We start from the raw sequence: 27,369 nt of genomic DNA on the forward strand, positions 1-27,369 counted from the left end.
AGTTGTAGCTGATAACGATTTGGTAACACATTATAATAACTGGGGGGAAAAAAAGGGAAAAAAAAATAAGTACTTCTACATTAATTCTTAACATAAATTCTTAGAAGTGATTTCAGGATCCCAAATCACTAATTTGGAAGAAAAAAAAAAAAAAAAAAGCCCAAATTCACATAATACTCTGGAGGGCTCTATTAATTTTTCTTTATTTTTAATCAATACAGCATACATTCTCCAAATCCAATTCTGGACTTCTGTGCAGAAGGGTAGAGGACAAAGTTCACATTCACTGGCATAACCAAAACAGAAATGCCTCAACTGTTTGAGAATCTGAATCTTAGTTCCATTCAAAATTTTGTTCTCACAAATATTTTTGGGGGACTGAACTAAGATAAAATGCAAATAAGATATTTCAGCAATGAAATCTGAGGTCTTTTGCTTTGAATGCACCACAGCACAGTCTTCTGAAAATGATGGCACCTTCCATGCACCCCTGCTGCCCGCATACAGAGTTGTGCACAGCCCAGGCAGCTGCTCACAAAAAAAAATCAAACAGGGCTGCCACCCAGCAGTTACATGTAGTCTGGTCACTTTTACCATTTCCACGCAAGTAGCAGTGCTGAACCTGAGAGACTTCATCTGACTTCAGCCTGCAGCGTGCTAAAGCTCACAGCATCACCTGCACCACAGCAGGAGCGCCTTCCAAGATTCAAAGCCACACATGTCTGTCTCTCACCTGGCTACCAGAGAACTGAGAGCCCAGGAGTATTGGCTCTCAACTATGGCTTCCAGCTCAATGGAATGCTGAAGGGCTCAGCAGAAGAGCTGGCTAATAATCAGACAGGGTTGTAGCTAGAACCTTTTCCCTTTCCACAGAATCTTCGTAAGAATTCAACCAACTTCACACAACACTTCACTTCTGATGAAAAAAAAAATCTCTTTCACTTCTCTCACTAGATTTCTTTTTTTACTGGCTCAATAAGAGACAGTGTCTCTGCTGACATTTTTATTTTGCCAGTTCTAATCCTCGGCAAAAAATATGGAAATATGGAGAAAGATCATGCACAAAACTGGGGACAGAAGCAACTGAAGTGACCTTTATCTTAGCCCCAGCAAAAGAAAGAGAATAACAGTACAATAACAGACACCATTATGTCAAACTGCCCCTCTGCTTCTGTGTGCTTCACAGTCACAAAATGTAGTCGAATACTGGTAGGAAGCTTCAACATCTAGAGACATCCCACCAACATCTGCCTCTGACACTGTGGGCCAACATGATAAAACAGGGAAGGCATTATGTTCAGAGCTGCCCTCATATTTTAAACACCAATCCATACCAGAAACAAAATGTACTCAAAACAAACAAAAACAGCAAAGAGCAACAGAAGACACGGTTGCTGAATCACAACCTTTCTATGCAGGCTGCCATCAAACTGTCTATATTTTCTATAGTTGTGTTGAAATACAAGTTCTAACTCTTGCAATAAGATAAAAAGGTTGCACTATTTAGGCCTTGGAAATAAGGATTTAAAGAAGCCTGATTTAAGCAGCTGAATAAATGCTTTCATCTGGGATTTATTTGTGTGGCAAGAGCTTGCCTTGGGCAGGGAAGGTCGAATGCAGACCTTTGATCTGTTTGGACCGTATCTCTACCCTGTCACAGGCTTAATTTGATGTACGGAGCATCTTAAGATTAGGGCCTCTTTACCATGCTATCCTGACAGAAATAAGCCAAATTCCTATACAGACACCCTTGTCCTCCCCCATTTCCCTCTCCTGAGAAAGCATGCAGGCTATGTATCCATAGTTGAAGCAGTTACAGTCAGACTAGCAAAACTGATAGGAAAAGAAAAAATGAATGACAAATTTAAAAAAAGAAACAAAAAATTGCTGAAGAAGTACTAGAAACTCTGGGTTGAATGGATAGGTAGGGCTATGAAGGGGGAATTTGTCTTCAAAATAAGATTTCTTAAGGAGCATCTGATCCTATTGCCACTAGGAGGAATGCTTTTCATCAACTGCCATCCTAAAAGTGTGTAACTAAACCAAAATATAATTAAAGCAGAACTAAAGCTCTGTATGCTGAACAGAACGTACAGTACATTGCAGGACTCAGGACACACTTTTTACATAATACAACAATGTGTGTATATACACCAACATTTATGCTTTCCTAGGTGTAATTGTTATTTTCTGAGTGCACTTTGCAGCATATAGAAATTGGTATGCAAAACTTATGTGCAGATGAAAAGGATGTCAAACAAATGAAAATCCTTTTGTATGTCATTGTTTCCAAAGCAGCAACATGATTTTAACCTAGTGAACCAGTAAACCAGTTCCTTATTTCATCTAATGTCACATGGCTCTCTGTATCGACATACCCTACACCTTAGAGAGTCTTCAAGCAGAACAATTGCAAGAATTTTATACATTTTTTCTCTTAATTTCTCTACATCTTCAAAAATGTAATTCTGCAGTTACAGTGGAAACATTCATAAATCTGCCGTGCCAAGTGCAAGGGCAGTTTAAACAGTTTTATGCTCTACATATAGGACATAAATATTTATTTGCTACTATTTCAGCTGTCACTAAAGGGGATCCATATCTCCTTTCCCCAATCAGGTATCAGCTCAGCACCCTACTCACCTCTGCATTTTGGGATGCGTGCCTTCAGGCCCCTTTAATGTCTCCCTTTGTGATTGTCCTTAAGGACAGAAAGCCTCAAACATTACTGGTGTGTGGCTTTTAAATTACAAATCTAAATCAGAAATATCCACACTTCTGCCTACTCCCGTCTTTGCTTTGGATGCATAGCAGCTTATTATCAGTGAACTACATTAATAGTCTATTTTCTTTTTTTTTTAGACAGACGAAACTTAAAACATAGTGGTTCTTCCACCTTCAAAATATTGAGTCATACCGCAGTGACCTACCAGTAGTGTCACTGTCCCTAAGAAATTAGTTACTTCAAGTAGTCTGCTTTAGTTCTTCTCTCCCCCCATCCACCTTCTTCTGCTGCAGATCTTTTCACGGTGAAAGGCTTCCCTTCTCCGTTAAGAGCAGTGTTTATTCCTATTAATTGCTGTTAATGATTCTCACCCCAATGCACTCCAATAAACAAAGGACACTCAGCAGCTTGATCCTCACCCTCTCCAAATCTTAAGCTAACTTGTTTGATCATTCAAGGGAGAAAAATAAAATAATGTCTGTCCTGACAAGTTGTTGGCTGTAGTTTTAGCCCCAGCAGAACTAGAAAAAGCTGAGGTATAATAAATCCCCGGGGAAGCATGCGTGTGGGGAAATCTGATAGACCCTTAACTGCTGCAGCACTACTGGATGCCACTTCTAATAACAATTCAAAGACCTTGAACTATCAAACAGGTTTCCTGATGGAGAACTCTTATCAAAGTTCCTGCTGTTAGTTCTGACAGATTCACCACACATGGCTGCACATGGTTACTCTTGCATTCACTCAAGTATACCAGAAATACCTATTCCTTAGTCTCTACGGCTTTGCAATAGTAATGTTTTAATTGCAAAGATACTGAAAAGTGACTAATACCTGATGGTGAAAGCATTCTCATGGTATGAAGCTTTTTATCTGATTTGAAAAACAAGCTGAAATCTTACAGTATATTTGAACAGTCTCTCCAACAATCCTGTACGGTATAAAGAGCTAGGCATCAAAAAATATTTGTCCCCTTTTGTGTAAGTCCTTGCACTCCTGGCATTTGATTCTGCTTGTATGTACAGTGTGATGGGTGCTGAACTACTAATCATATCTATATCTAAACTGCACTTCAGAGGAGAGCTTGCAATTTATGAAGGAGATACAACTGCAGTTATGCTGACTAATTTGTTGGGACAGTCTGAGTCAAAATACTTTCTCCAAAACTATAATTATTAAGTGAAAGAGCAGCCACTTCAGCACTACATCACTATAAAATGCTGCCATTCTTAATGCGTAGGATGTTGCATTCACTTCAAGCAACAGTGAAGAGCAATTACGATCCTACAGCTTATCTAGTGTGTATTAACTGTGGTGCACACTGAAGTACCATGTCATAGTATCACTTGTCCTCTGCAGTGCTCAGTGGAGATCAATTCAATTAGAAGACAATTCACGGCATACTGACACAGATTTCTGCTTTGAACTGCCCACTGGAAGAGTATCTCTCCACTAACTACATCCTGATTATTCAAGTTTTATTGTTGTTGTTTTTTTAAAACAATTTACGAAATAAATAATAATGCAGAAAAAAAATGCAGTCAGTACAGAGAATTGACTTACAGACAGACAAACCTTTAGAACTATTCACACAGCTACTGAATGGTTTCCCATCCCATCTCTCACGGGATATCTCTCTCTAAACCAATGTAATATGAAGCAAGAATGCATTTCTGACAATTCCTGCAAATAACTCTGATGAAAATAATGACTAATGTGGCATCAATTGCTTTTGGGTTTTGACTATAAATCCATCTAGGCAAGGATTTTAGCAGTTTTCCACCTCCTCATTATACATATTAATACACATATCCAGTTTCTTTCTGATTCAATGAAACTTTAAGGTTTTATGTGAACTGACGATCTGCTGAACATGAAAATGGAATCTGATCTGGCACACTGGGTGCCTATGTTCACATCTTATTTTCAGCTCATGCACTCCAACAAAATACAAATGACTAAACCAAAATTTCTATACTAACCATTGCTTTAACTACTTGCATCATACTTACCTCCTTAGGGACACCTTCAGAAAACATTCTCTAATAAGAAACAGATAATGATAACTAACTGTCTGGATGAAACTAAATGATTATTCCCTGATCAAAAATCAGGTTTCAGAATAAAATATTGGCTCTGATCTTCAGAAATGTGCAATTATATTTATTTTTCTATAAATAAGCAAAATTTATTTCTACTGTTCAGAAAAAATAAATAGATACTTTATTAAAGTATATATTTTGTTTAAAATAACTACTACTCCTTTGAATTATTTGAAGACGTTCCAATGCACGGGCATTTATAGTCATGGATCCTTTAAACTGCTAAATCACGAAGTTGCAATTATAAGACCTAAATAAGTTGAAGAATACGTGTGGAAATGCAGGTCTTTTTGGTGAATCACATCTTCATCAAACAGCAAACAGATAAAACCAAGAGAAATTTGTTTCAAGTGCTAACTTGGTAGCAATTCCCTTCATATTCCTGGGACACTGAACAATATCTAAGTTTGCTGCCCAAGCTACCTGTAGTCTTCGGTGAGGTTTCAAACTAAGTTCAGATCTCCTAAGTTTCATATTCGAAAATGAAAGACCTTGCTTTCTTATTTTTTGCATCTGTACATCTTGAAAATTTGTCTAATTTATTAGGCATTTGCTTCTCCGAATTTGAGGTTCTTTATTTTCCTTTCTTATTTTTGTTCTTAAGAGAAGAAATGCTTCAGAGAAAGTAAAATCTATTTACTAGGATTCTGATGTCAGTCACAATTTTGACAGGTTGATTTTTTTCAAACACTGTGAAAGAAGCACTTGTTTTGGCTCATGTTTATTTTTATGTTTTCTACTAATAAACTATCTTCTATTTAACTTATCTTTCAATATTCTACACCATTATGGCTTCTGAATGTCTTCTACTGTCAGAAACATTTTGACTGACATATGGCCACTATCTAACAACAGAATTCTGTCTCCAGGTGTTACACTTTTCTTCTCATTGAAAATCCACACAAGGATTTGATCAGTAGTTCTTATATAAATAAGGACAGATTTTTGGGACTCATTATTAAAAACTGTATGCAAATTTTATGGAGATTTTCTCATTGTTCCATTTTGTAACTCTAAGCAGAAACAGGATGAAATGCTTAAGAAATAAAGTGAACATGAAGGAAATTCTTTCAAATCTATTCAATACATTCAAATCCATTAGATGGAACAGCTCTCCTTTGAAAAAAGAATTTCAAACTAAAAAAGACTACTCAGGGAAATATACTGAAACAATAAACACAATGACTTCACTCTCTGCTACTGTTTCTTGTCAAGTTCTTAGTCTAAAATTCTCAGTGGAAAATAAATTTTATTATCTGTGATAGCATACATTAAAAATCTTTAGACTACTGTTTCTGATTATGACTACCATGAATTGTTAAAAAAAGAAAACCAAACAACGATGATAGCCAAGAAAATTACAAGAGCAAAAGAACAAAACAACAACAAAAAAAGCCCACAAACTCTTTCTTTGGGGAATTCCCATTTTTTTTCCCAATAAACTGAAAACCCTGAACAAATGGTTTTAGGGTATTCTGATGTAACTGCTATGCAGTACCACATAGGCTTACTTCTGCCTGGGGGTCTCATGTCATTAGCTCGTGCTCCTCTTCTCTTCTACTAAGAGCTACTACTTGTCTTGTTCCTGTCTTTTTAATTGTGCAGCTGCTTTCTGCAGTTCCCAGAATCTGCTCAAGGCTAATACCCTCAGATAACCGCAGTAGGAAAATAATTCCACTGGGCACCCTTAAAAGTTTCCTTTTACTTCTCAGTCAGTCAGAACCAGTTACTGGTGTTGCTCATTAAATGTACTAGGAATATCTCCTCGTTATGGCTGCAGCTTATCTAACACTGAATAGGTAAAAGGAAACTTTGCAAGAACTCCCACTGGATTTTAATTGAAATAGTAAAATTAAATCTTTCACAGAACACATAAACAACTTTCTTCCACAAATTTTTGCCTTTGAATCAGTTCCCAGTCTTTCACTTGTGGACACTATTTGCATAATTGCACTTGTGGATACTATTTGGTTTTAGCTCAAAACCATCAACTATGTATATTTTTTGTCCGCATTATTTTCCCAAAGATATTAAATCTGTTAACTGGCTTCCTTCTAAACCACAACATGACTTGTTGCCATTATTTAATTAAACATCTCTTTATTGCACAGGAGTGAAATAGTGAATATCATCTTCTTTCTTTCACCCCTGAAGCTAATTTATTGAATAAACATATGCATAATGTTTATTTGACATTATGAGTAGTCACAATTATCACCGCTCTGCAGCTCACAATAATTGTCATCACTGAGTAATAGTTGAGTTCTGTTGTATTTCTGTCCTGAGGGAGCCAGAAACACTGTGTTCAGTCATATGCGTTGTTAAATTTGTTACCCACTATTTAAAAGGAGATATAAAATGCCACGTGCATCTCTTAAATGCTGGGACTATTTTTTTTGTCATGTGTTTGCACATCTACCCTATGAAAATCCTCCTGGCAAGTCCACAAAGAATCTTTGCAATTCAAAGTAGACCTAAATATCTTAGTTATTTATATGCTGTTTATAAAACAGAACACACTGCAACACACCAACAGGAAGCTAATTCCCGTTATCCAGGTGTTATGTGGGACAAGGCCAGGGTAACCACTCGGCTCTCCAGGGACCATGCATATTTTCAGGCTTAGTGTGAATACTAATGTTGAAAGTGAGAAGCAGAACATCTTCAACTAGGCTTCGTTTGGGTTCTGATTCAATTTTTGGGTAGCGTTTAATGGAAACCATAGGCCTACAACTGCCTTAGAGATATTCTTCTTCCCCCCATCATCCTTCAAATTCCCCACATCTCTGAATGAGATGCTAATTAACTCAATTTTCAAGCAGATGTTATGTTTCATGTGGAGCGCTTCAACAGGAGAAAACACCATCTCTTTAGGAAAGATGGTGGTAGATTTGGGATGTTTCTTTCTTTCTTTGTTTTATTTGAAATCATATGGCAGTGGCCATTGTCTTTGAAGAGTGAATGTTTCTCTCATCCCACATTTCCTGAGAGATGTCACAACTGTGACAAGGGGGGATTTATAATGCCACAGTTCGGTGCCTTCATAATTTATTCTCTCTGATTTTATGCTCTTTTAGTCTCCTGCTCAACCATCCACTAACAAGCAGTGATATTAGCCAATAAATCAAAGACGTCTGCTTGTCACCACCAGATGCTTGGTCACATTGCAGCCGATTATGAGATGTACAAAAGGACAATTTCATGTAGAGAACTCAGTGGAGGTGTTCCACCAATACTCTGTTTGATAGGAAGCCAGCGTGAGGTGAATATAGTATAAGTCAGTAACTTTCATGCCTCATGGCAATAGAGAACTAAACTAAAATAAAGCTGTGAAGCAAATTAGGACCTCACCTTTGTGACCATCCTTTAAAAAAACCTTCATCTGTTCCTGCAGTACATAAGTTAACAGTACATAAGTTAACATAAAAATAAATCTTTTAATTTGTCCATTTTGTGCTGTGCTGGGTATAGAAAATGCAGCTACTTTAATTTTCAAGAAAGGCAGAAGATGTGCTTAACATCAATGGCTACTATGTGCATCCATTTTTCATATGGCACTCTTGCAAAAATATAATCCATTAGCCTTATCAGTCCAGTGTACAACTAACATGCCCAATTCAAAGATATTCTTTGACCACCCATTCTTTTTTTTGTTTCCTAATTTATTATAACAAACACCATTAATGATGAGACCAGGGACTATTCTTCAGAACAGAGAAGGAGCACTAAACACTTTCACAGCCACTCTATTGTAGCATTCTTCTCTTAAGTTTAAAAACCATTATCTGATAATATACTATAATACTGTAACAAAAGATTATGGATTATTCTCATCCATAGGGAAAAGCAGACTCTCAGATCAGGTTTGCCAACTCAAAACTGAGTCTCTCTGGATACCTGGAAACAGTCTTAAAATGGAGCACAGCATTTGCTGATTGCTCTCTGAAGAGGAACCCTTCTTTCCAAAATCTATCTAAGAGGCTGAATGCTGTTATAATCCTGGGTCACCAGCTGAAAGGAGATTCAGCCAGGCTTTCTGAAGGTCATAATGCTTCTTTTTACTAGGCTCAATCTTTATAGACTTTAATATCTATGAAGTTACCTGTCTTTTCCACGGCATCTTTGACACATACAACGTGGATGTTCCAGGGTGTCACTAAACTAAGGCTTTTTTTCTCAATCATCCTCACATTTTAGAACATCAGTATCTTTAAATAAGGACAAACTGAGCACTGCTCAGGTTGGCTCAGCTTTACAGTCTTCACTTATTATGTATTCTGGTTTAATTTCTGCCCCTGCAAATCTCAGATATGAATGTCGAAGAATTTCTTTTAATGAACAAGTGTTTGGCCACAGGCCATCCCAATTCTTAGCATGCAGTCAAGAGGACAATGACACCTAGAAGAGGATGTGTTGTGATGTCAACACAACAAGTCCAGCCAGCAGTTGGCATTCAGTTAATTGGGACATTAATTACTGTACTTGGTTATTCAGCAGCTATAATATGTGAACATATGAAAGTGGTATTAAAATATATATTCTATATTCTAATGAACCATGTTTCAACCACTTCAGCCAAGAGCACTTCATAGAGAAATGACAGCTTTATCAGTAGTATGGCATGAATTCTCCCTATAGTGGCACTAGGAAAAAAGATTCTGTTCAATTATCTGTTAGGAAATGACTGACATGAAACTTTGTTTTAAGAAGCACTTACCAATGGCAGTTATATTCCTATGTTATTGCTAGCAGTAGATTTACGGGTCAAGTCAAATGACCTGCAGGAAAAGAGCAGAAATATGCACAAGGTACAACATCAGGAAGGAAAAGCAATAGGGTGCTCAACAGTTTTACAGAAAGTAAAGCAGAAAAATTGTACAGGAAACTATCAGGGATCAGTTAGCAGGCTTAATAAGTCATCTTGTACAGTCCCCGTGTTAGATCTTTACATAGGTGAATTATTTTTTAAGTTGCAATTTTAAATGAGCCCCAAACAATTTTTTCATCTAGCTTTTCTGGCAGAACTGAGGAATTTTAGAGAAGCACAAAAGACTGATATCTTACATCATTTTAGAGTCATGGTGTTTGTGAAGAGCATAAAGCACATAAAACAATCATGTCCTATTAAACCCAGGCTATGTTCATTACCAAACACAACTCCTCTGACACGCTCCCTTTCAAAAGACAAAAGACTCGAGACTCCTGCTATTTAATGGAGTAAGTGACCTTCATATTTCCAAATATACTCTAAGGAACAGACATCTAGAGATATTTACATCAAAAAATGGAAATATTTATGTTTAAAATCACAGTTAATAGCTGTTTGCTGGCTAGTCATACACTTTTTTTGTGAGAAGTGTTATGCTCTTCTTTCAACAGTATTAGACAAGCTCCTAGCTTTCGTTAAATTCCTTAATTAAAAACATTACTGTGTTCAATCCTCTTCTTGATAGTTGTGTCAGGAGAATTTATAAGGAAACATTTGGAATATAAAGCACAGTCCATGAAAAAATTATATCGTTCGGAACAATGAATTAATTTTAATATAACTGATCCATTTGGACGCTTTAACACTGTCACAAAGCAAGAAATTTTGGAAGCAATCTCAAAGCAAGAGTGCACATTGTTGTTGTTTTTTTTTTTAAAAAAAAAAGGTATTAAAGAAAGCACTGATAATCAGCATCAAATATAACACATGTAATTGTCTTCCGAAGAGTTAGAAGTTAGAAATCTACAGAATGGAACCATTAAGGTGAATTATGTTCTTGTGAGCCTTGCACTTCAGTTAAGCCTGTCATAAACTACAGAAACATCAGTGATACACAACACAGTGGTCCCCTGACATGCTGAAGTAAGAAGCCTTATGAGTGGCTGTCCAGAATTAAAATTACACTAACAAGGAAAACAGTCCAGTGCTTTCAGTAGAATAGACTAGAAGGCAAAATGAAGATCACAGAATCATAGAAGGTTAGAAAAGACTCTACAATCATCTAGTCTGCTTACCATCAATACTGCCCACTGAATCATGTCCTTAACTACTACATCTACATTTGGGGAAAAGTAGACTGAGGGGGTCTGATAAATGTTTATAAATACCTAAAGGGAGGTGGGAAGCAAATGGATGAGGCCAGGCTCTTCTCGGTGGCGTGTTGCAATAGGAGAAGGAGTAATGGCCTAAAACATGAACATAGGAACTTCCATACTAACACACAGAAGAACTTTATGGTAAGGGTGACAGAGCATTGGAACAGGCTGCCCAGAGAGGTTGTGGAGTCTCTTTCTGTGGAAATATTCAATGCCCATCTGAATGACTACTTGTGCAACCTATTATGGGGTACCTGCTTTAGCAGGGAGGGTTGGGCTCAATTACCTCTTTCTGTGTTCTACCCTTTCCTCAAACACCTTCAGGAATGGTGACTACACCACCTCCCTGGACAACCTGTTGAAATGCCTCAAGATCCTTTCTGAGAAAAAAATTTTCCTAATATCCAGCCTGAACCTCCACTGCCGCAACTCGAGGCCATTATCTCTTGTTCTATTCCTGAAACCTGGGAGAATAGGCTGACCCCCACCCCAAATTCCTTTCATGGAGCTGTGGAAAGCAATAAGGTCTCCCCTAAGCCTCCTCTTCTCCAAACAATCTCAATTCCCTCAGCCACTCCCCCATAAGACTTCTGCTCCAGATCATTCCGTTTTGCTGTCCTTTTCTGGACACACTCCAGGACCTCAATGCCTTTCTTGTAGAAAAGGGCCCAAACCTGGACACAGTACTCAAGGTGCCTCCTCACCAGAGCTGAGTACACAGAAATGATCACCTCCCTCCTCCTGCTGGCTGCACTAATTCTGATACACCCAGATGCCATTGGTCTTCTAGGCCACCTGGGCACACTGTTGGCTCATGTTCAGTCGAGTATCAATCAACATCCCCAGATCCTTTTCCTCCACACAGCTTTCCAGCCACACAGAGTCTTGGAAATGAGCAATTTTACTTATGGCTTATTTAATTGCAAGTTTACATTAAATCTAAGTTTTCATAAGGTGTTCTTCAAGAGAGTATTTAGTGAAAATTCTCTTGCTTTTCCTTGAGTCATTTTTTCTTTTTTTTTTTTTAAAGGTATGCTTTTCAGAATTAATAATTGATTTACAAGTCCATCAGAAAAAGCTTATTAAAAAGATTGGCTTTATTCTTCTTGGTATGTCTGAAAGCTGTTTTTAATTGAGTGCAGTCTTTTCTAAATAATTAATTTTCACTAATTTTCAGAATTTTTAAAAAACTACTAGTAGTATCCCTTGAGGAAAGGAAACAAGAATTTTTCCTAATTCCTGTTTGCTGAAATCAAGAGCCCACTCAGAAAGATAAAAGTTCTTTTGAAAAGTCTAGTTCTCCACATAAAAATATAAACATGCTTGTTTATTAAGTACATGAATAGCTGCGATAAAATCCCTGGGACAGCAGCTATATAATCATATGTATGAGTCATTAAGAATCGGGAGTCAAGATCAAACGAGAACTGGGATAAAGGTGGTTTTTTTCTTCATGGCCAGAGATTTTCAGTGTTGTACTGGGTTAAGGAAAATCTGTTCTTTTTGTAAGAATTGCGTAGGCTTCAAAACATCTCAATTTTAGCTTTTTCAGACAACACTGTTTAAAATTCTGATGCCATTTGTAAGCAAAGCACTTGGAACTAAACATGATCCATTACAGTAATAATAGAACTCAGTGCGGCTTATTTGAACAGGTCCAGATACGCTGAACATAGCCTTTAAGTAGGCAACCAGTTGTGCAGATTACAATTGATCTATTCATGTCTAAACTTAAGCACAAGGCCAAAGTGACTGCTGTTGTAGGATCTGCAAAGGTTGAAGAATTAGCTGAAAAGACTTACAAAGAATGGAATCATAATGAATACATCTTCCTACTGCATGGTGGATGTACAGCCAATAATTAGAAAGATTGGATTCTGTGACTTTAAAAAACTGGCCAAATAAGGTTCTTGTAAAATAAATCAGAAGAGTGAGATGGCTTAATGGCTTTTTAATGATCCTAATGTTTTCAGTTTTAATGAGTCATTTTACATCAGTTTTAATCATTTTATGAGACTGGAAAATGGCTGAAAAATGGCTGGCATTAGTTTGGTTTTCTGTTCAATCTTCTCACAAGCTATTACGAGAGAGCAGTCAACTTTCATAAGTGGAAGCACAGACAACAAGTAACTTAAATTTATTGGAGAAACTGATAAATTAACAATACAGTAAATGATACATATTTTAAAGATCCAATGAAATGTATTTTACTGCAGTGCAGGTAAGAAATAAAAAATTAACAATTCCATACTCATAAATCCTGTGAAATTGAATTAATTTTTTTCAGTATGACGTATGTTTAACGTATGCAACTTCAAGAATTTAAACCAAATACAGGTGGTTTAATCTTTTAAAATTCACATGTAATGTAATTTCATTTTCACCTACATCAAGTTCAAGAGTAGAGATATCAGAGATATCTGATATCTCTACTCTGCAGCAGCTTTAGCAGGCTTGCTCAAATCCTTGTTCTCCTGCAAGGAATGTTCCTGGAGCAGAAGGGAGCACAAACATTAAGATATGGACACAGATGGACAAAAAGTGGAGAGGAAAAGCTGAGATCTCAGAGTGCCCGAGCTGTGTGTGTCAGAAACCTGTTGGATCCAGTGGGGGCAACTGATAGCATTACTGACCACCCCTGGTTACCCGATAGCAGCTGAAGATGCATGCTGTCCTGGTGGCCGTTCTGCAGAAGCAGTTATGCCCAGAAGCTTAGCTCCAGTGGTGTCCCCACTCCCCTCAGGAAGAGCACACAGAGCTTATGACTCTCCTATAGCTCAGCTGAATGGATTAATACAAGATTATTCTGAGTTCAACTATCTCCCTATATCCTCATTCTCCAATTTTGACCAACAAATAAATCCTGGTTCTACTACATTTTTTTTTCCTATAGTTGGTCCTACAGATTTCAATAGTAAGTTTAGACATACTATACACTATCATGGAAAAAAATATTTCAAAATTCTTAATCCTATTAACTTTATTATTATTTTCTGAAATCTCTTATCTGAGGCAAAAGGAAATTAAAATCATATACACAATGCTTAAATTCTGCTCTCAGATAAAACAAAAAACAATTATGTTGGAGTCAAACTAATAAAAAAAAAAATACTGCCCCAGCAGTTCTGTGTCTCTCATGTACTGAATGCTCAGTTTAGACAAGAGCTTATTTCAGTAACGGCAACAGCAGCAAATTAAGCAGTTTGCTGGCTTTCATTTGTACCATTATGGATGTAAATTCTCCAATATTATTACTGGTTGAGTGGGACTTCAAACAACAGTAAAAGATGGTATGCATTTAATTTCCTAATGGTTTCTGTACTATACATCATTACAGGGATGCTTATCAAGCAAGCAAAAACAGTAATTCCATTTAAAATGAGACTGTACTGTGTTTAGAAGAAGAAAGGAAATGCTCTAGAGCCTGTTTAACTGAGAGAAGGGAAACTAATTATGGACTATGCAAGCTAACCCATATTTGTCAGTGCAGCTGTCCAGTAGGACTGTCTGAGCAAGCTGAGTTAGAACTGCTTGTTTGCAGTTCCTCTGAGGAGAACTTGACCTCCAGAGATGACTGAAAGGCTCACCTGTATACAGTGCATATTTATAGCCTCTATATGAGACTATACCAATCACTGCCTTATGCCAATAATTTAATGTACTCCAGACAAAAAAGCTGTCAAAGATTCCTTAGCAACAAAATAACTGCAGTTTCAGTCCCCCTTATGTTATCCTACGCAGGAGGTAAATATTCTTTTCTCTACATAAGGATAATAGAAATAGAGATCTTTCTTTTTACTTTCCATGCAGTTTAAAATGAATCAAAGTTAAAACCTCTTTGTGTCTGTAGATCCAAGTGGGCACCAGCTACAAATGTGTTGGTTCCAAAACGAGGAATCATACCAAGTAATTATTTGACTTGCTCCATTTGTTCTGTTTTTTTCCTTCCCATTGGTTTTTAGACCTACTGATTCCTTCCTTGCCTCAATTATTTTCTTTCAAATAGAAATAACTAGTGAAGAGGAATAGCTTTATAACCAGAATAGCTTTATAATACCCTAACTATATTTACCTATGTTCCTACTTTTAGAATAGGAACAGAATTTCTATGATGCCAAAATGGGTTTGAGGACACAAACATTACTTTGTTTCTTTCTATTTATTTCTGGATTTAAAATTTCTAGAATCTGTGTTTCCAAACTCTTCTATCATGAAAACTATCTCAAGTGTTTTCTCACTAAATCTAAGAACTGTGGTTACCTGACCTCAGGTAATGTGATATCTACAATAAAATAATTGACAAATAATAACTCACAGAGTGTTTTCTTGTTCTTAGCAGTAGCAGTATTCTAAATTACTAAAACGTAGGAATGCTTTCCTAAGAGGCAAATCATTGACAGATGCATTCTTCTTGTCTTAGCATCATGTGAAAAGAACACAGAAGTTTGGTAGAAAATAAACTCACTTGCATTCCAGCTTGTTCTCACATATCAGAGGGGCTAGGGGTCACCAAGCTTATATTCTGACTAATGCTCAATTCCACACTATAAATCCAATCAGGTTTAATACATGAACTACCACAATTACAGTTTCACATATAAAGCACTGCTCAGCTTATCTAGTCGCATTTGAATGGACTCTCACAACCACTTAAGGAGTTTGACCACACCCAGTCAGAACTCTCATGGCTGGATTAGTAAATAACACAGCTAACTATAGTCATTTTAAATCATGGAATAACTTTATAGTGATTTCTAAGGGAAGCACTTGGTATAGCTGAGTGTGCACATCTTACCCAATAGCTGTCCCCAGTGGGGGTGGAAGGGAGGCTCAGCTCATTGACAAATCCCAGTTTGTCTGTATCTTCCTCAGTTATCTGTGATGGTATCCTTCCATTCCTCAAGTCCTTTTTCTTTTAAGTCATTTTATACTATTTCTTATTTTATTCTGGAACTTGAGTGGCTAGTCAAATATACTTTAGTGATTCTAGTATTGCAAAGTTTACTCAAAACTACGTTTTTGACAGAAAGGTGGAAAACCGCTGGCTCAGGGAAACAAAATAGTTTATCAGTTCCAACAGTATCATCGAGTCTCCATCCCTGCAGGATGATCACAAGAATTTGGCCACAGGACCTCCACCCAGCTTCACACCCCATATGTTTTTCTTAGAATCAGCATACCAGGCTCCCCTGTTGTGGCTAACAACTAAACGGAAAATATTACAGAACAGATTATCCAGAGCATTCTACCCTGTTGGTTTTATCTTATCTCAAGAGATGAACATTTCAGGAAGTCACCTCCAGTGAATATTCCACACTTAGACATTGTCATGAAGTTTCACTCAATAGGTATCAATCTCCTTAGCATTTTCCATTGTATTACTTTTACAAAACGAAACAACAAAAAAAAAAAAAGCACAGTTTTGCTTTCTTTTAACTGTACAATCACTTCTCAGAGCAACATTAACACCAATGCTCCCGCCCCCCTTAAAAAATCAAATACAGAAAATCTCAAACAAAAAAAAAAATCAAGCAAAGTAATAGTTATGTGCATATGTGGATATATCAAAATCAATGTACATCTCTTTAGAGAATAATTATGAATAGCATAACATGTACGCATTCATCCAGTAAAAATTTCAGGCATAACAGATTATTCTTAGTTTACGTCGCCTCTGAAAAAAATAAAACTTTTGATGCATTTCCAACTACACAGCAACCCTCACCACTCCACTATGTGTGTGTGTGTGTGTGCAACATTCAAAATTTAATTCATTAATAATAGAAAATACGGAAAAATAGCTATGTTAGAGCTGATAATGTCTTAGGAGAAATACTAGGCTTTGTTATTGAGAAATGATGCTGAAATTTGCTGGCTGGAGGGATCAGCAAAGATGAACTGACAGCCCCTTAGAAGCCTTACTGGAAGCCAAGAGAGCCCAGGGATGAAAAGGACACTCTTCAAACGTGCCTTAGGTGGAAATGTGGGAAGGAAATCAATCAGACAAACTTATGGGAAAAATAGGCTTAATAGAAATCCTGAGGAACTAGAATGAGGAAGTTACAGGGGGGATTTTTGCTTTAGTGAGAAACAAAAAGAACGGAATGAGTTGTCTTGTCCAGAGCAATAAATCCCTGGGCGTCTAGAGCACCTCTTCCTTTGTGCTACAAGTGCAAACTTACAGAGATTTTAGACTAGACCTTTCAGAGGTGACAGCCCACTAAAAACCATGACATTTTCTACCAGTTTTCCTCTTCTATTCATGCAAGTAGTCTCACACTTAATTTGAAAACAACTTTCTCAACTTTATTAAGAAACTTGAGATGATTTGGCCTCCAGTATTAGAGATTTTGGTAAAGAAGGCATGTCAAGCACACTGAATTAAGGATTTAGAACTGGACAAGAAATCGCAATGAAACCGAAGTTTACAAGAGACTTCAGGGGATGAGACAGAGCATTTTATTAATGATTAATTTATTCAATTAGTTGACTCAGTAAGTAACTGAGTTGATGAAGTAATTTTTGCAGTCCTCAGTTTCAAGTTCTTAGAATCAAAAAATCTCCTCTGATTGCATGTTGAATTCTAACCTCCTAATTCAGGAAAAAAATAACGCCTTGGCACGATGTCATAAAATAATTTAAAATTTTTATATATCAATGTATTTCAAAAGAAGCAAAAACTACTTTTCAAGAAAAAAAAAAACACCTTATCTCTATTGTTCATCTCTTCTGCCATTGTCGGAACTCAGTTATTATTATTCTTGGTTTTTACTAGCAGAAAGTCCTGGAATCTATGCACTCTTTTAGCTTATATAGTTGCCCAAAATACTTCATTCCATTAATCACAAAGTATCATCTTTATTCTATATTCATCGAAATCTATAGATGTGTCTTATTATCAGAGTACTGTATATATCCTTGTTCTTTTTATTTTTTTGTGAGAAAAAAATAAAAATGCACTGTTTCCAAGATAATATTTGTATAAACACTGTTGTTCATCTAAGAGACATCACAGTTGGATTGAAATGATGGCCAAATTAAAACAGACAATTGTCCATCTGCTTTTGGTACATTACTAGCTCATTTGTGAGCAAGATAATAGACAAGTTATTTATTGGCTTTACTTTTTAATATTTGGAAGACAAACCAATTCTGGAACGATTCCTTTCTGAAAGAACTGAGTAAACACATTGCAGACAAATGTCTCAACAATAGAAGTACAGTGAAGAATCTGGCTCATGTTTAGCAAGAAAGTAAAAATGAGACCTAAGAAAGTAATGTAGTCATTGATAACTCTGCAATGGAGCTTTTCTAAGCCAGTGAAAATAAGTAGGCCTGTTCTAGCCATAATTACCAAATGCATCATCATCTTTTATAAAACCTTATGAAATCTCAAATCAGATTTCTTCCGGAAACTCTGTTTCATGCCAAGAAAAATAATGACAGGTAAAAAGAAAATCCTGTCTTAAAGGTGAGTGGCAATAAATTGTCTTCGATTTTAAGTACAGTTACATAGATCTGTTATCTGCATGTGCTGAAAGCAGACACCAACAAATATAATTACATCATCAAATGCAGATAGCTAGGTAATGCTCTCATTGAACTATTGAACCCAATTCTCTCTTGTACCCAGATACATTTGCAGTTTTCATGCACTGGTTTCTCTTCTATTTGCATGGAATTATGTTATTTAGCTGCATTTTCTGATTTAATGTTTATTACTTCATTTTCAAAATCTGTTTAACCCAAATCATTTGGTTTAGTGCCACAAATGTAATTATTTTACAGACATATACTGCAGGATCTATAGGGGAACAATATTTAATCATGTCTTCCCTACAGATCTTAATCCACCAAATACATTTTTAAAGCATTCTCACTTAGGAGTCCAACCTTTGTGTTCTACATTCACTGTTATTGACTTGAAATACATTGTTCTGCAAACTTTAGCAATAACCCCAGTCTGACAAAGTATTTCTTAAAAAGAATCTAAACAGATTCACCCCAAACCAAGATAAGTTAAATTTTATTCCTTTATTAATTAGTACCTAATTTTCACTGGATAATTTTGATTATTGTTAGATTTCAAACATAACCTGAGTAACATAGCTCCCTCCTACCTGAACAACAAAAAAATAAAAGACTGAACAATAGCCAGGATTATGGTATAATTGTTTGTCAAAATCATTATGTCTCTCTTTTTTCATCCAAAATAAGAAAAGAAAACCTCTGAAAATGATCACTTATTTGCTTCTCCCATCTTCCACCAAGACACAGCCATCCATGAACATGGAAGGCAGTGCTTTTATGGAGCTGTGTATATGCTGTTTGGTAGACACTTGGGGTGGAGTTTGCTAAGACTGAATGTGAGTATACGAGAATCATCTGATGCACTCTTAGGGTTTCACACTTCACTGCCTAGCAATATTTAAATGATAAATTGCATTGATTTAAATTAATCTAGTAGCAAATAACTCAGTAATTGTAAATATCTAAAAAGGAAAACTGTAAATGTAAATATGACCAAAAAGCACATTTTTACAAGGACACTCATTTCTTAGGTTTCAGTCTCCCACACCAAAAGGAGAAGCTGAGCAGTCATGGACATAGCAGGTTTTCCAGCAAAGCATTTCATTACTGCTGTACTGCAGTATCATTGACCTAGTCCTTCATGCACTGCATGCAGAATGCTAAGACAAGTTCTCAAAATGATTTTGCTAATGGACCAACATCTCAAAATCTCTGAAACATAATCACCTCATCAATCATTCACAAAGATTATTATTTTTATATCTTCCGTAAAAGGAGAGGCTAGAATCTAAACCTACATATCTCTCTTTTTCTGCCTAGTACAGCATTAAAAAGCACTAACAAATGGCACACCAGCATCTTCTGAACCAGTGACACAAGTGCAGTGATAAGACATATAAAATATTCATAACCAGAACTTTAGATGTAGGCAGATGCACAACAACAGAATACAAGCTTTGTCAGGAATCGTTGAGAGATTGAAAGCGTACTCAAAGGATTTATTAAAGCAATCAGAAGAAACCTCTACTCAGTCACCATGATTGCAAGGAGTTTATGGCCATGTATTTAATCTTCCTGCTCTGTAATAGATAAGTTATGCTTTCTTGTGATTTGTGCACAAAGAGTTTTCTCAATCTTTTCCCGCACTATAAAGAACAGAAGTACCATTTCTGCCTTGCTAAGCAAAGCATTAATAGGAATGTCAGCAGCAAGATGGAACATGTAATAAATACAAAGGTTTAACATTTAAAAGATTTATGCTACAGAGAATATAGTTCTAGATTATGAGATAAGATCATTATCTTTCGTTATATAAAATGATGAGAAAATGGTTTGATGACAGGAATTTCTTTTTACAGCATTAAATTCAGGGAGACCTGAGCGCAACAGAAAAATAAGTATAGAACAGCATTAAACGGTTGCCCTAACAATGACTAACTAAACAGGGATCCACAAATAACGAAACCTGCTAACACACACCGTGTGAGAGAAGAGTATTAACAAATAATTATTCAGTTCATAAGGAAACAAGCTTGTTTACAAGGTCAACTAGCAAGCAGGAAAACTTCTCTAAGGGAGAAGAAACAGTAGCTGTTACTCAAAGCAGAAGAATCTGTAAGCTGTGTCTAAACATATATGCGTACAAAGAAATACAGCCTACATTTGAGTATATGAAAACCTGCACTATTTTTACAAGATGGTATACTATATTCTTGTTTTGACGCTGACCACTTTAAGCCCAGAGTAAACCAGCTTGCTACAGTAGCCAAATGGTTGGAAGAATATAAGTTATTTTTCTATAATTTTGACTTCTGCCAACAGTGCCTTGCAGTTTGCACTAATCTTTCCTTAAGGAAGCCCTAGAAATATTAGCTGTGCTCTGCAACATTCAAAATATGTCACATGCAGAATGGAGTTGATAGACCCCAGCTCCCTGCTGAGTTTGCGAGAACTATTGGAAAAACTCCTTTCTTGTTTTATATCCTTTTTCTCTTCAACAAGATCAGTTTGTGTGCAAAACCTGTAGGCACACAAGCAGCTTTAGAGGGTTTTATGGCAGAAAAAAAAAAAAAAGTATTGCTTCACTGTAGGAGTAAAACTACAAGGAATGCAGAATCTGCACCATAACTGTACCTCATTTTTCTTCTTTCCTCACTCTGGGGAACAGGCTCAATTTCCCAGTTTCAATGGGAATTGTTAGCAAATGTTTATTTAAATTTTTATGTACAAATACGTGAGTCTTGCATGCTTAACATAAGAGGAGGCACACTTCTCACTAATGTGAGTGCTCTTGAGTAGGCATTCCCAAAGAACACCACCATTTTAGAGATTTTTGTCCAGTTTTGCCCAGGAAAGCGGCAAAGAAAATAAATTTAACCATTTAACCATTCTCTGGGGACTTTTTCCTCATCTGATGAACTTCAGGGCACCATTAATCGCAGTCCAATCAGAAAACATGCCTTGCCAGTAATGGGTTTGGCATTTGTCTCCACTCCCATTCTTTTTTGTGCTACAGCTCTGTTCCCAGTAGAAGGAAGTGAGGTCTCCTGACCTGGCCAGGTGAGGGTGTCACATTTAGGCTGAAATAAGCCCTTCCCCTGTAATGGTTCTTGCACAGAATTTTTACTCTTTGTCTACAAAGATTTTACCTTTAGTATAGACATAATCGAACAAAATCATTTCAAATAATTTACTATATATGCAATATAGTACATTTCTAAGTACTGTAACAAGTCAGAAATACATCTAGGCATTTAGGATCTGAACCATTTAAAGAACATTAGCATTGTCTGTGTTTAGTGAATTTCTGTTAATTCGTCATTCAGACAAAATCAAAAATATTTTGTAGCATTTTTGTATGGAAAAAAAAAAACAAAAAAGCATTAGAAGCAAGAACATTTGAACTTAGGTAGTTGGTAGGACCTTTCTAACTTTCTGCTGGTCCCAAGACCTTACAATTTTGCTAACTGTTTTGTTACAGTTTTACAAATATGCATGGCTTCTCATCTTGCAGTACAGACCTGTAGTTTTTGTTTAACTGATTTGAAAGTCATAATTTTGTTCTAAGTGCAATAAAATAATGTCTCAATAAAAATAAAACAAAGATTCTCAAAGCCTCCTTTTAATGTAAAAAGGAATCAAGATCTGTAAAATTCAGTGCATGTGAAAAAACATGCAGCTGCTTCTCACTGTTCTTGCATTAACAGAGCCCACCTTCAGTTGCCCATCTCCTAACAGAGGGACACAAATTAAACTTGTCATTTAACCTATGTCTAATGAATCTCTATCTCTCAGTGAACTTAGGAGCTAAAAAAGAAGTTAAAGGGGTTAAACAGTACCTTAAAGATCATTTTCACATTATCAGGAAAACCTCAGCCTCTTTTATGTTTTAAATGTAGACCATATTAAAAGATTTTTTTTTTTTTCAGATCAGAATCCCGTACCTACCAGAGAAATTGTTATATGAAGTTTTCATGCTAAATGAATAATAAATTATAGGTTATGTATCCCTTTGATTTTAGAGGATGCATAATTCACAACAATAAATAATTAACATATCAAAGAATTCTAATTTAACTAATGCCTTCAGCATTAGCACTGCCGAAGTACAAAACCTTCTGTTTGGTGCTTAACGCCCATCTTTGTAGTGGAGATGAGTAGCTGCTTTATATAGGCAGTTATTATGCTTTCCAATAAGTAATTTTTGCTTATCACTTAAAGGTATTAATAAATATCAGCAAGTTCAACTTCTGACATATGCTCTGTAAGCATACTGAAGTAGAAAGGCAAGGAAAGTTAGCAGTATATGGGTACAAACTATTTAGCTACAAATACTTCATGCAAGCTTTATTTTTAAATTGTATGTGGGTTTTTCTTACAGGAAGATTCTAGCATAACAAAAAAAAAAAAAAAAAGAATCCTAGAAAATAGTTCATCTGTTGTTAAAAGACAAATGGTACTATTTATGCCTGGGGAAAAAAAAAAAAAATAAATAAAAGGCTAAGTTTATTTCCAGAATTTCTTTTTTTGTAATTACCAATACTGTTTTTGTCTACACTGAAATTCTCTGGAACAGAAAGACTGAGAATGACCTAAGAGGATCCAGTTCTCACCAATCAGTCCATCATTGAGCACATACAGCAGCGAAGCACCGCTGCACGGTGGGTGACTGGTGGAGGGAGCAGGCTGCACTGCAAGCCAGGCAGCAGTGACTGCAGACATAAATCACTGCAAAGTGCAGTTTGGGATGCTGCAGGGAAAGGACAGCAAGGATGGCCACTTGCAACATACGTACATGGGTGAGAAAATCCCCTGGATTGAAGACAAATTTCAACTGGCTATTCTCTGCTTTGGTTAGGGGAGTCATGGGTTAAACCATAGCACTGCAAAGAAATGCTTACTTCCTCAATGAGTTCACAGTGAAGTTATAATCCTGAAACAGGACAGGTGGCAATGGAGCTAATGGTTATACACTTTCTTTTATCAGGCCGAGCCAATCTTTGGGCTATAACCAATCCGAATAACAATACTGTATAAAACAATACCTTGTAGATCTGGTGCTTTCTTGGGAACAAATCATTTTGTAAGCTATGACAGCAACAGCTGTTATTTAGTCTTTAATGTCTTTTTTAATTCTTCAGTTTTACCAAGCCTTAAGAAGTATGAAGAGTGCTTTATAATCACTTAGAATCAGTTACAAAAAGCAAAAAGCTTTTCTTAAACAACACAGCATGTGAAAATTCAATGTCTGAACAAAATCCAGCAGCTCTTCAAAAAATCCCATGTTATTGTGTTGTGGATAGCTAGTTCATCAGCAGTTAGCATTGCCTGAACATGACCCATAAACCTAAGCGCTCACACAGACGTTCAGGTGGGCACTGCAGGGCACAGCCTGGGGAGCCCACAGCTGCAGCACCCTCACTGCCACATTGCCTGCTTTAGCTAACTTACCATTAACCCAGCTGGATCTCATCTCAGCCCTGCTTTGTGCGTGTATTCCAAGAACCTGATATTTAAGGCCTAGAAGCGCCCAGCAGACCTGTGTGAGCGCGGGCAGCACAAAACGGGGAGCAGCCAGCAGCCCCAGCAGCCTCCTGCCCCTCATAGAATCATAGAATCACGCAACGCTGGAAAGGACCTACAAGATCATCTAGTCTCGGTTTGTGACCTCCCGGTGCATGCTGTAGAATGTATCTCAGCCAATTTCCTTTAGGAGCCGAGGATCCTGTATTTTTTTATCACGTATAGAGGAAAAAGTGACTGAACAGCTAGAGTTCTGCATTTGTCAAAGTCCTTGGTAGTGAGAATCAGATTCTGTGAGGCTGCAGGAAGAATAAAAAGATTGGAAAGAATGCCTAGAGTACAATATATTAAATGTATATGTTTGCATATACACAGATTGCAAAAAGTATTTGTAATGGAATTCAGAAAGCATTTGTTTCATTTGATTCTTTTTCTTACAGTACGTTCTGCGTTTGGAATGAAAAGAGCTTCTCATACGCAAAAGAGAGAAATGAAGCCCAAGGGCTCAAGGAAAATACACAGATATCATTTTGGAGCCCAGCAAAATCAGTTAAAACGTCTGTGTTGGTGCCAATGGAACAAAAATTATGTCAGAAGTGTCTGCATGGAGACGCCCTTAATTACAGTTATTTTAAAGAAGGCACCTCTGCTGTTGAAGTGTCATTACAAGAATCATTATGAAATACAGATTTAAGAAGGCAATTGAAAAGGTTTTCATCCAACAAAAATTAATTAGTGGATCAGATTTACTTTTGAAAGCACAGGATTTTTATATTTATTTTTGTCTTTTCAGTTCCTTGCTTTCATTGTCCGTACAATCCTTCTGATTTAGGCCAAAACAGATTACACTGAGGTCTAGACAATGTGTAGTTCCTGAGAGGATCCTATTGAATAACTGGATGATAAAAACACACCCATACTGGAGATTTATAGTTTATAGTGTTCATGGCTGGATTAGAAATCAGTCTGGCACTTTCCAGTAATCCTTAGCTAGCTTCTAATGCAGAAAATAAAAATAGCATCTACAGTTTAATTCGAAAGATTTAGCTTGAATATTTTTTTTTTTTCATATTGCTTGACAAAATTCTCAATTAAGGTAAACACATTTCTGTCAGATTGATGGAGAGAATTGTCTTGATTTCTCCCACTGAGTTTGACACCGGTGGCATCTTACAGCCAATTGCAAATTACAACATTCACACAGATGAAGTGAAAAAACAGTTATGAAGCTACAGGTGTCAATAAACTGTCATTTTATAATCCTATTTGCAAAAAATACAAAAATTAAAAAAAATGATACTCTACACTGACATGGTTAACCTGTTCACTTTTTCTTTGATCTTCCATCTGCTTTTCATTTCAGTATGTGCTAACTGAAGCAAAAAATTGCTGCCTGAAGATGATATAGGTAATTTATTATAAGCTTAACAAAACTTTGACACAGTTTTAATAGGCGGGTTTAGAAAACGCAATTCTCGTTCAGCCGGCAAATCCGGTATTGTGAAATAGGATTTCATTGAAACTGGAAAAAGTATAAATAGTGTATTTTTGGTAAAAGAGAAAGCAAGTACTAAGTAAATGCAGGAAATTAAAATTTTTGTATGTCCTCAAGTTTAAATTTATGCTAATTGATGGATCTGACCAACAGCTCTGAAAACCAGTTTTCTTCTTCTGTGTCTAGAACAGTTAGGAGCATGAGTGAATAAGATTACCAAAGATCTGTGTTGAAGTGCTTTGCATTGGCTCCAGAATGTTAATCTATTTCCTTTTTAAGCACACCCTGCTATTGAGTTTACCATATATATCTTAAAAGAAGTTATCATCACTTTATCAACTTACCAGTTGAATTCATACATAAATATTTTAGTAAATTAATGGACTTGAAAACACAAATCTGGTCATTTTTACCAACAATTAATGCCTGCACATTTAATTTATGTTTAATGCTAAATGGCCATTGAACACTTTGTATACATATAACCACAAGCACACATTAATGGTACTTTTGGTTTTGTCAGAGCTCTGACAGCTGAGCAGCAGCTAGCTGGCAGGTTGTGTCACCAAGAAAATTTGGCCTTGCAGGGAAGAAAAATCAGGATATAAACAACACTCAGGCTCCACAGAGTAGACCTAAAAACACATTTTAAACATAATCATTCAAAGTAAACTGAAAAAGAATTCCTCCCTATGTATCATGCCACAGTACATGTATAAGAACATAGTATAATCTTCAAAGAAGATGGTGTTCCTTTCTAGTGACATATACTTTGGTACAGTTCTCCTTGTCTGAACAGATTCAGTTCTGATTCCCAGGATTTCAGCAGCCACATGAATCGGCTGGGCTATTTCAGCAAATTTCCCTCAGCTGGAATGACAGCTCTGACTACTCAGTATGCCCTTTATCTTTGAAGATTCTTATTTGTCTACCATTTCACAGCAAGCAGTTCTGATGAATAGTGCAATTAACCTTTCCGTTATTAAAACAATTAATTGCAAAAATTAAAGACATGACAAGGGCTAAAAAGTAATGCATAAATTATTAGGCTCGTGAATTGTAATTATTAATCTATGTACACTAATTGTGAAATAAACAAAGAGGACAAATTGTAAGCAGAAGTCAGTGCTAGAATTGATGGTCATTTGTTTTCTTTAAGAGAAGAGAACTGCACCACTTTTATCCTGGCATAAAGAATTAATCATTCTCAGCCTCAAACTAGATTTTTTTTTCCACTTGTGAATGATTTTTGATCCAAAGATTTCTGAAGTTACGTTTTGTTTCCAGAGCGATATCAATTTATATCAAATAAATCTTCAAATTACTTGGCAATAAACTAAATTTATATCCAAGAACCATTACATCTTATTGTAAAAATCTCTCTCTGAAGTACACCTACCAGGAACCTCTACTATATTTTCACTCCATGTACCCAGAATGCTACTAAGTAATGCCGATGAGGTACTGAAAGTTGGTACTGAAATGTTGCAAAATACAATATAGATCAGAGACAAGGCTATATGGCACTAATGGCTTTGTGGTTAGCCAACTGACTGCAGACTTTCAAACAAATGGTATCAACAGCAACATGGGCTATGGATAAGGAGTTTATCACCTAATTTTTCCCTATGACAGAGAGAAATTCTGTTTCAAAAGCAAAGAAAACCTTCGAATATCAGGGATTTCTATTAGCTTTTCAAATACTTGCATAATGGCACTTAATATCTTCGAATTCATAGTTCATGCATGGCATAAAGCGTGAAAAAATATTCTATCTCGCTTTATTTTGTCTTGTATCTTATATGAAGGAAGTTGCAGAACTTGAGCGCATCATTTATCTTTCAGATGACATCTATATCCTGGTAGTTAAAGCAAGCTATGGTATCCTTATCCTGTGCAATGGGTTACTG

At 36.4% G+C, this 27,369-nt stretch overlaps 1 protein-coding gene across 1 annotated transcript in view; it reads right to left on the reverse strand.

The window, feature by feature from the left end:
* The window catches only part of TENM2 (teneurin transmembrane protein 2), a 1,471,143-nt gene that overhangs the window by 1,302,480 nt on the left and 141,294 nt on the right, over window positions 1-27,369 (reverse strand). The window contains exon 4 of the mRNA XM_085236695.1: window positions 9,545-9,605. The gene's annotated coding sequence lies outside the window, so the exon portion shown is untranslated. The remainder of the gene's footprint in view (window positions 1-9,544; window positions 9,606-27,369) is intronic.

This window comes from Meleagris gallopavo, chromosome 15, assembly GCF_905368555.1.
Source record: "Meleagris gallopavo chromosome 15, MGAL_WU_HG_1.1, whole genome shotgun sequence".
Lineage (NCBI taxonomy): Eukaryota > Metazoa > Chordata > Aves > Galliformes > Phasianidae > Meleagris > Meleagris gallopavo.